Here is a 9752-nt window from a genome sequence, read left to right on the forward strand (position 1 = left end):
TTATTTTTCAGAAGTTTCAGCTATGCCATTGATTTCTGCATCTTCCTATTTCAGGGCTATTCATCCCAAGTGGTCTGGATTCTGGTTCCAAATTGGACAACGTCTAGTTTTAGCCAAGTGATTTAACCTTTATAAGTTTCAGAATGAGGTGAGAATATTCTGTTATTAGAGAAACTAGGGTTCGTTCTTTAAATGTTAAGTGTGTATCAGTTTCTTCTAGAGGTTAATTATGACTCATATTCAGAGAATTGGACAAATTTATGAATACTTAAACTGCCATTTGGAGTAGTAATTTTCTTTGAGTTTGAACTGATTGACATAGCAGATGAGAAGACATTTCCCTTTGACTACATCACTAATGTTAGCATTATTCCTTTTGTGGCAATGAAAGAACAATGGGCAGAGAGCTGTTCAACAAAAAACAGTTGCAGTCTACTAGTAAATATGTGCACATACAAACATCTGAGATATTTTTGCCTTTCAAATTAGTATTTTGGTTTTCTTTTAAGAATTGCAGTGCTAATGAAGGTGTAATGATGTAAGCACTTGCATATGCTACTAGTGGAATGTAAACAACCTTTCTGGAATGTACTTTATGTTTTTTTTTCCTTCCATGTTTTTAAAAATGGCTTTATTGAAGTATAATTGACATACAAAAAAACATATATTTAAGGTACACAATTTGATTAATTTTGATATACATACACATGCCTAGGAAACCATCACCACAATCAAGATAATTAACATATCCTTCATCTTTAAAAGGTTCCCTGGAAACCACAAGTCTGGCACACATGGAAAAAGATAGTATTTCCATAGTAATAGCTGTAGAGCATTTGGGGTTCTATTTGGAAGTTGGTAGCAAAAAATATTTTCCTTATATAAGAAATGAAATCAGTAAAATCCAAAGCATTAGAGAAGATATTAGATGTTTAAACCCAGGGTCTTGCACTTGATAGACAAATGCTCTACCACTGAGCGACATCCCCAGCCCTTTATTTGGAGATAGGTTCTGGCTCAGTTGCCCAGGCTGGACTTGAACTTGAGATCCTCTGCCTCAGTCTCTTGTGTAGTTCTGATTACAGGCATGCACTAGCATACCTGGCTGTTGTACATGCAATTCTTTTTTTATATATATATTTTTTGCCAATAGGTTTTTCACTTTATTTGTTTATTCATATGTGAAGCTTAGGATCAAACCCAGAGCCTCATATATGCTAGACAAGTGCTCTACCACTGAGCCACAGGCCCAGTCCTGTACATGCAATTCTTGATCAAGACACTTTAATAAGTTCTTCAAATTCTTGATATTTAGCATTGACAAACTATCTACAAAAGTAGCTAATGAAACAATTTATTTTTAAAACCATACAAAAATTGAAAATTATGTTTATAATAACCTAACAAATCTTCCTATTCTGTCATTGACAGAATGTGTGGTATTGGTATCTTTTTTGTGTGTGTGATAATACAAATGGATCTCAAATGCAATTAAGTATTTCTAAAGAATGGTGATATTCTAATTATGGAGTGGAGATATATATATATACACACACACACACACACACACACACTCGCACACACACACACATATACACAGAGAGAGAGTTAGAGTAGTCACCCTTGAATACCCCTTAAGTACATAGAATTCTGTCCATAAGACAGATCTGGGGCATCTTTTGGAGCTGTACCTATGAGGAGCTGGCATTCCTCAAACCCCACCTGACTTCACTTTACTGACATTTCCCCTTGTGTACAATGGTCAATGGTTCGCTCAGCAGCAGACTACTCACATTGTTTTCCCAGTGATGGGACATACTGTTGGCTTCATATAATATCACAGCAGAGCAGCAAAGGCCAGATGCCCCTCATAGTTGTTAACCACAGGAACTGAGAGTGGGACTGTCAGATCCCTTCATATTTGGGCTACCTTTTGGAAGCCCTAGGAGATGACTGACCAACAGTGCTTTGGTCACCTAGCTCTTTGCGGCTACCCAGAAGACTGAGGAGTTAGATAGATATATCTTGACATACTTGGGACCCTTGTGTGTACATGGGCATGTTCTGGTCACCCATAATCCCAGATAAAGCTGAAGTCTACATTTTTGAGACTCCCAGCTTGAATTCCAATTGTGGCCTAGCTTTCTTCATGCAGATGGGCCCACCTGAAATTAGGAGGGTTAAATGAGATGGAAATCATGCTTCTGTTGGTTCTGCCAGCTAACTGCCATGGAACATTTTATTTGTCTGGAGTAGCAATAGCAAAGGTTCCAGGGTGTGGTATGGGGGTATGTAGGATGTCCATTTTGCTGGTGGGGATTGTGGCTAAGGTAATGTGGCTCTGGAACCAGAGATGGGGCAGCATCTTCATGACTTCTCAGCTTCTGGGCTGTCAGCAGTGATAGCAGCTCTTTGGACAGCCTGTTCTGTGATGGTGTTTAGGGAGTCATTGCTGGAAGTCAGACTAAACTACACATTTCTTCAGTTTTTCTAATCATATAAGCAGAATGAGTCTTCTATGAATGGCCAGAAATTATCCTCCAAACATATTGTGCTAAATAGAGTAGTTTCTGTTATCAGCAACTGAATGCTGACTAATGACAATATCACAGATAATATGCTTATATAGGTTGTAGAATGAAAAAAAAATAAAAAACGTTTCTTTAACATTTTCTGAATTTTGCTTTAAAGAATTTTGTTCAGGGTCAGAGAAACACATGCTGTTACTAAGAACCACTAGGAATAACACATAAACTGCAGTTGGGTTTACATGTGACCTTGCCCTCAGCACGTTGCTCCAGGCACAGAGAAAGCTCTCCTGGCAGGTGAGAGAGGAAACCTGCCTTGGTTTTCTGCTTGTTCTTCTTACACTCAATTTTCACCTTTCTTCCCCATATTTTCACTGCATTTCTTGCCAATTCCCTCTCAGCAATCTCCTTACACTAGGAAGCACATCATCATGAAGAGGGAAAAGGGATGGCATCAATATTTTACCCAATGGTCTCAGGGAATCCATGCCTTGATTTTGCTCAAAAAACGTGGAACTGGAGAAAGATACGAAATTAAATTAGACAAAGAAATTGAAGTGCTTGGGTGTTACTTAAAGTCACCAGAAAATATTTACCTATCTTACTAAAGACTAATCTTGAAGAATACCTAGTCTTGAAGAAAATCAATTCAATGAAACTGAGAGGCAATGCCCTCTTCATCAACTTGAAGTTCAAATAAGGTATACATCCCCTGCTGTTGTGAGCTGTGGTTGAGGCTGGGGGTGCTCTGTGATCCAGTCCACAGATATGCCTCTGATACATCTGCTCTGTACCCAGTTGTCCCAGCACACAGATATATACAACTCACTGTGCTGCAGAGAGGAAGGTACTGCTCCCTCCATTTATATCATGCTCCGTGGATTGAGCCAATTTTCAAAACTTTCTCCCAGGTCATGGGAGTTAAGGCAGAACAGACTGTCTAGTCACGGTCTCCTTTTCGCTCTATAATATTTCTTGAGCTTTGCTGGGTAAAGACGTGGCTTGAAAGAAAAACAGGCAACCCAGGCAGTGCTGGTCACATTAATTGAGAATGTGAATGCAAAATTACTTGTGAATTTATTTGCTCATTTTTAAAATGAACTGTGTGCTCACTTGTAAGCCACAGTATCTCATTCACATAGTGCTGTTTGTCCTAGCCATACAAACCAACAAGATCCTTCTCAAATTTACCTGTGAGTTTTGTATCACTTTTTATTTAAAAATTGTGGTAAAGTAACATAATGAAATTTACCATCTTACCTATCTTTAAGTGTACAGTTTAGTTGCATTATATCATCTGTAGAATCTTAAATTTACAAAATAGAAACTCTGTATTCCTTGTTTCCTTCTACCATTAGGCCCAGGCAACCATTGTTTACTTTCTATCTCTATAATTTTTTTTTTTTGCAATACTGGGATGGAACCCAGCACCTTGCTCATACCAGGCAAGTACCCTGCCCCAGCCCTGTCCAAATGTGAAGAGACTGGATACCTCATAAAAGTGGAATTATACAGTATTTGTCCTTTTCTGCCTGGCTTATTTCACTTAGTATAATGTTTTTCCAGCTCATCCATGTTGTAGGATATGTCAGAATTTCCTTTCTTCTTAAGGCTAAAAAATATTTCATTATATGTATATATCACATTTTGTTTATGGATTCCTCTGTTGATGGGCACTTGAGTTGCTTCTACATTTTCTATCAATGTGTGTGTTTTTCTGGAAGCTTGTTTTTCTCCTTAGTGTTAAATTGTTTTAGTGTTTGTTTCTCATTTCTGGAATATTTTCTTACCCCAAAGATGATCATCTGATCATCAGTCTACCTGTATCTATCATCTATCATCTCCTTCTAAAGGTCTTTATTGGTTCAGTGTGTTAATGAAGTATAATATATATTACTGGTGTATATTTTATGTATCCTAATATCCTTTCAGTGTGAATTTAATTTTTTGAAAATGTCAAAAAGCTTCTATGTAAGGCAAATTTGATGAGTAAGTGATTAAACTAAGTAACAATGGTGAATATTAAGTGCCTACTGTGTGTCACATGTGTCCTCATCATAACCTGTTTGGCGGACATTAACAAACATTAATATTCATTTTATAGTAAAGCTGATACTCCAGGACTTTCAGTGTTTTTCCTAGGCGTGAATAATTAGAAAAAAGGCAGAGCTGGACTGCTGTCCTTCTGAACCCAAAGTTTGTATCATTCTACCTGTACTTCTTAAGTGTTCCTGGTGATTTTAATCACTTGCCTACTTGTCAAAAAATATAAATTCCTGGCCTGTTTCAGACATATTGACTAAGACTCCACAGAGGATTGGCCTGGAAGTTTATACAGCTTGGTGTCATGTATCTCCACTATGTTTCTAAGGTACTGAGATTATGTGTGCAACTCATGGACAGCTCTGAAGGCACTTTGCACAGCAGAGACTCAGCTATGTTATGAGCATTAGGTATTGGAATGACAGAATAGGCTTCAAAGTGACTTATTTGAAAGGCAATATTTGAATATTCTGATTCAGAGTCATTAAAATGAACCGCCCCACTGCTATGTAGAGAGACAGCATTTTGCATTGGAAAGAGTAAGCCTTTCCCGGTTTAGGATCTTTGGAAAGTTTCAACCTCTCAGAGCCTTCATTTCTTCATCTCTAAAATGGGGATGCTAATTCCCAGTTTGAAGGAATAATATATATATGTCTTTTCATGGAGTAGATGCTTAATAATTGGTAGTTCTTATAACAATGAAGCAAATTCCCCATGGTGAATTGTATATGTGAACCACAACCCTTGAGAGTGATCATTGTGTGATAAGCTGCTTGATCAAAGTTTCCAGCTGAAATGATCTGGAGCCAAATCTTGAAGACTACTTGTGGAGAAGCTTCTATTGCTTTCTCATGGGCCAAGGAAGTTGCAATATTTAAAAAGCAGTTTAAAATGGAAATAGCAAGAAAAGAATGACAACGTCCCCTAGGTGGTGCTGAATCATCATGAAACTACAAGTGGGACACTTGATATTTTCAGGGGTGACTTTTTTTCTGGTTTGAATTTCAAATGAGAGCAGGACAGCTCCCTGGGATATCTGGGGGTGGGGGTGGGAAATGACCAGGCAGAAAGAGTCTTTTGGGTAGGATTGAGTGCACAGTATTCTTGCCTGAGAGGCCCCATTGGGTCTTGGGTTTGCTTTAGTAGGCATCAGGAAGCAGGGTCAGGCCAACTTTTATTCATTTGCTGAGAGCTGTTGGAGCCATGACTGATTTTGACAGATCAAAAACCATTTGTAACACCGCTGTGGGGGGATAGTTTACCCTGGAATGTTAGTGCTAGCTCCTCTAGAGACTCAGTGTGGGGTTGGAGATATGCAAGGACCTCTGAAAAATACAAAAAATGGCTGATAATCAATTTTAACAAGAATAGCCCATTGTTGTATGTAACACTGTGCATTTCCCAGTTCTAGCCATCCTTTCCAACCTCAATTGCTGGGCAACTTATTTTTCCTTCAGCATCAGAAGCGATAGCATCTGGGAAGTGAGTCTGATGAATTCTGTCTGGCAACCAACATCTTTTTGACTGCCAGATCCTGGGGGAGGAAACTGAGATGCTCCGGAGTTGGTTCAGGGCCAGATATACCTGTCCTTGAGGTCTCAGTTATGGGAGAAGGAGGCTGGCCAAATGCAGAACTTCTGAGACTTCACTTCCTGAGTTCATTTCCATTTTGGCAAAATGTGACTGGTTTCTAAGGGAAAGAATTCACATGTATTAAAATGTCTCCGTTGCTGAAGTTGCTTTGTGTCCTCCACTAAAGCCTTCTGCCATCAATCCCCATCTCCTTACACATTGTCAAACGTGGTGTCTTTGGAGGGTAACTATAGCAACTAAGCTTATTCAAAAATGACTGAACCTGGGCAGTAAAGGAGGGAAGAAACCCCACTGTATTTTTTTTTTTTATTGGAAATCCACAGGATGGTACAGAATCCAACCATTGTATAGGCTGTCTATGTACTAGGCATAGTAGTACTTTAAGACATTTGATTCTTACCATTACCCCATAAAGTAGTAATCCTCATCCTCTTTAAGAGTTAAGGAAATTGTAGCATAGAGATTTTGATGACAGGTCCATAATTGTACAGCTAGTTAGAACTGCTGGGCCAGGAAATCAAAGTTATTTCTTCTATATGAACTACCTTCCAAGGAGAATTAGAGAGAATCTTCCTATGTCCTATTTGCACCTATTAAAAGTGAGGTCTAGAGAAACAGGCAACTGTTCAAGACAACAGCAGAGCTGCAGATCCTGTACTGTCCCTCTAACACCTTCCTGCTTTATGTAGTTTCAGAGCTCCCCAAAGTATCCTATCTACTGCTCATATAGATGAAGACATTAAGACACTAGGGTTAAATGACATTTTCCAGGGTTGTCAACTATTATTTAAAAGAATAAGGGCTGGGGATGTGGCTTAAGCGGTAGAGCACTCGCCTGGCATGCGTGCAGCCCAGGTTCGATCCTCAGCACCACATACAAACAAAGATGTGTCTGCCAAAAATTAAAAAATAAATATTAAAAAAAATTCTAAAAAAAAGAATAAGACATACACACATCTCTAATTCCCTGCTCACCTCTTAGATGTGACTTTTTAAGAATATGTCATTTACCCACCCATCCATCCACCTATCCATCCATCCCTCCATCCATCTAATTATTCCTTAATTTCACAAGTATAAATGTAGAAAGTATCATATAGTATATATGGTTCACAAGATTTGCAAGATCAACTTAAATTCACCAGAGACAAATTTTATCATATAGATAATGAGATCATCTTTGGCTTGAGTATTGTGGAAATACTGTTCATGGGCATAAACTTTTATATGTGAGAATTATGTATTCTAATGAATCTGAAACATCCATACTTTATGTAGCATAGATATGAAGTCATAAGTTTATCTCTGTAAATTGCCTAAGATGATGACAGAGAAGGGTGTTATGTTTAAAATTTTCAGCTCAGTCAAAAGCTGAAATAGGCTCAAGAGAAAAATGATCTGTAATCCTTGGCAGAGCCCAGTGTATGGAGAGGAAGGATGAGGGGACATGATCCAGTCTTGAAGGGCACGTCTGGTGGCTTGGATTTTGTTCACTCACTCTGGTAGAATCATAACTCATGAAATATCTCTCAGAAGCCAGGGCACAGAACCTTTTGAGCACTTCATGTGGATCCTTCTAACATTGCTGTGGTGGAATGGGGGTGAGGTGGGAGAAGGTGGCTGGACTTAGGAAGCTACTCTTGCTTGGAAAAGCCCAAAGGCGGAAAACTGCCTGGAGCCCTGTCAGATGGCAGAAGAAAAATAGAGGTGGCTGTGAGAGGGCTCAGCCTCCCAAGCTTTGCTGGGGAAAGGGGATGGCCAAGATGCATATTTCCTGTGGATTGTGTGGAAGCCACAGAAACTAGCAGGTTGGAATCATCCTGAAAGGCATCTGCCCTGGAGGACTCCATGCCAGAGCTTGCAAAAAAGAAGCTGAAGGGCTTCTCACAGGCAGCCTGAGAGTGAGTCTCCAGAGTTAGGACAGACAGCACAATGGCATGAGAGAGCTGCAGCCAGGGAAAAGGGGGTGGGGTGGAGGGTGTCTCTTAAGAATCCTTTTGCCTGGAGGAGCCAGCATCTTACCCACAAAGGGCAACCCCCCAGAATACAAGGTCACCAGTTAATAGCTTCCCCTTTTCCCTCCTCTCCACCCTGACCCTGGAGGAGCCAGAGGCAGCACAGTGACCGGAGCAGGAGGATGGGAAGAAGAACAAAGCGGACTGACTGCAAAAGGAGAGGTTCCACAAAATGGGAGCCTCCTCCTCTGAGATGCTCATTCTTGAGCTGCGGAAAGGAAAGGAACGATGGCAGTTCTGAGACTAGATCAATAGATGGGATTTTTAGAGAACCTGAAAATGAGGCCTTCTGATAGCTAAATGTGACCGGGCATGCTCTGGCGTATGCTGGGGTTGTTCTTGCTGGGTGGGAAAGGAGGGCTGGGAAATCCAGAGTGAAAGACAGAGGATGGAAGAATTCTAAGCTTTTTCCAGCCTAGCTACTGAGCTGGCCCCCTTCATAAGCTGGTTTCCCCTAGTGAGAGGCTTCCAAGCAAACCCATATATTTCCTCTCCTCTCCCAACCCAGAAGCTAGGCTCATTCTAGAGCTCACACCCTACCTGGTAGAAAAAAGAAACCCAGTCCCCTTCTGCTTGGTTTTGCACACTCACTTTAGGATCATTACCAAGGAGAAAAAAACCACTTTTTCCATTAACTGTAGGCAAGAGCCACAAAATCCTTCTGGGTGACTTTGTTGGGCCTTCAGGATGAGGTTGAAATCTGAAGGGAGAGAACATTACAATTAGAAAAAATTATCTCAGACAATAAAACATCCTGTAACACTGTTCCTAATAGCATCTAACATTACACGGTGTAGGGCCCAAACAAGATGTATTCATCTGCAATTATTTATGCTCACCAGGGAAAGAATTTTCCCTTTGTTTATTGTTTTAATCATGATTAACCAGCAGTGTAATGATAGGGTTATAATGATAACAACATAAAGAATGAGATGTTTGAGGTGCAAGTTGCAGGCACAATGCTAACCCTCAATTCTGGAAGTTTCTAGTAGAGCAGAGGCAGGGAGCTTATTCTTTAATGGTGTATGTGTGTAAGCATGTGTGTGTGTGTGTGTGTGTGTGCGTGTGTGTGTGCGCGCGCGCGCGCGCGCACGCACGCATCTATGTCTCCCAGGGGAAGGGTCTGGGATAGGGAAAAAGTGTATCGTGAATAAGGGCAAGAGAGGAGTGACCCAGTTCTCCTGTTCCTCTCACAGCCTGCCTTGCATTCAAGGTCAGGGGTGCTTCTCCTTCCTTCTGCCCTTCCACAGAATGAGCATTAATTATTACCAGAGCTACAGTGATCTTTTCTGCTTGTGAAAATCCACATGTGATTGCTTTGGAGAGGCAATATTTCTCTTTCAAAAATTCCAGAAAATTCTAGCTTTCCCAGGGTTGACTTTGAATCATCAGCAACATATTTCCCCACCTTCTTAACTCTAGAGCAGGGTTTGATTCCACGGCTTATGACTTTCTCAAATATTCTGGGCCTTATACAACAAACAGAAAATATGTCCTATCACTCAATGGCACAAAGTTTTTTGTGTATCTTCATTTTTGGCAAATGTTCATCTTTTATATCTAGCTTTAGGTT

Source organism: Ictidomys tridecemlineatus, chromosome 7 (assembly GCF_052094955.1).
Source record: "Ictidomys tridecemlineatus isolate mIctTri1 chromosome 7, mIctTri1.hap1, whole genome shotgun sequence".
NCBI classification, from domain to species: domain Eukaryota; kingdom Metazoa; phylum Chordata; class Mammalia; order Rodentia; family Sciuridae; genus Ictidomys; species Ictidomys tridecemlineatus.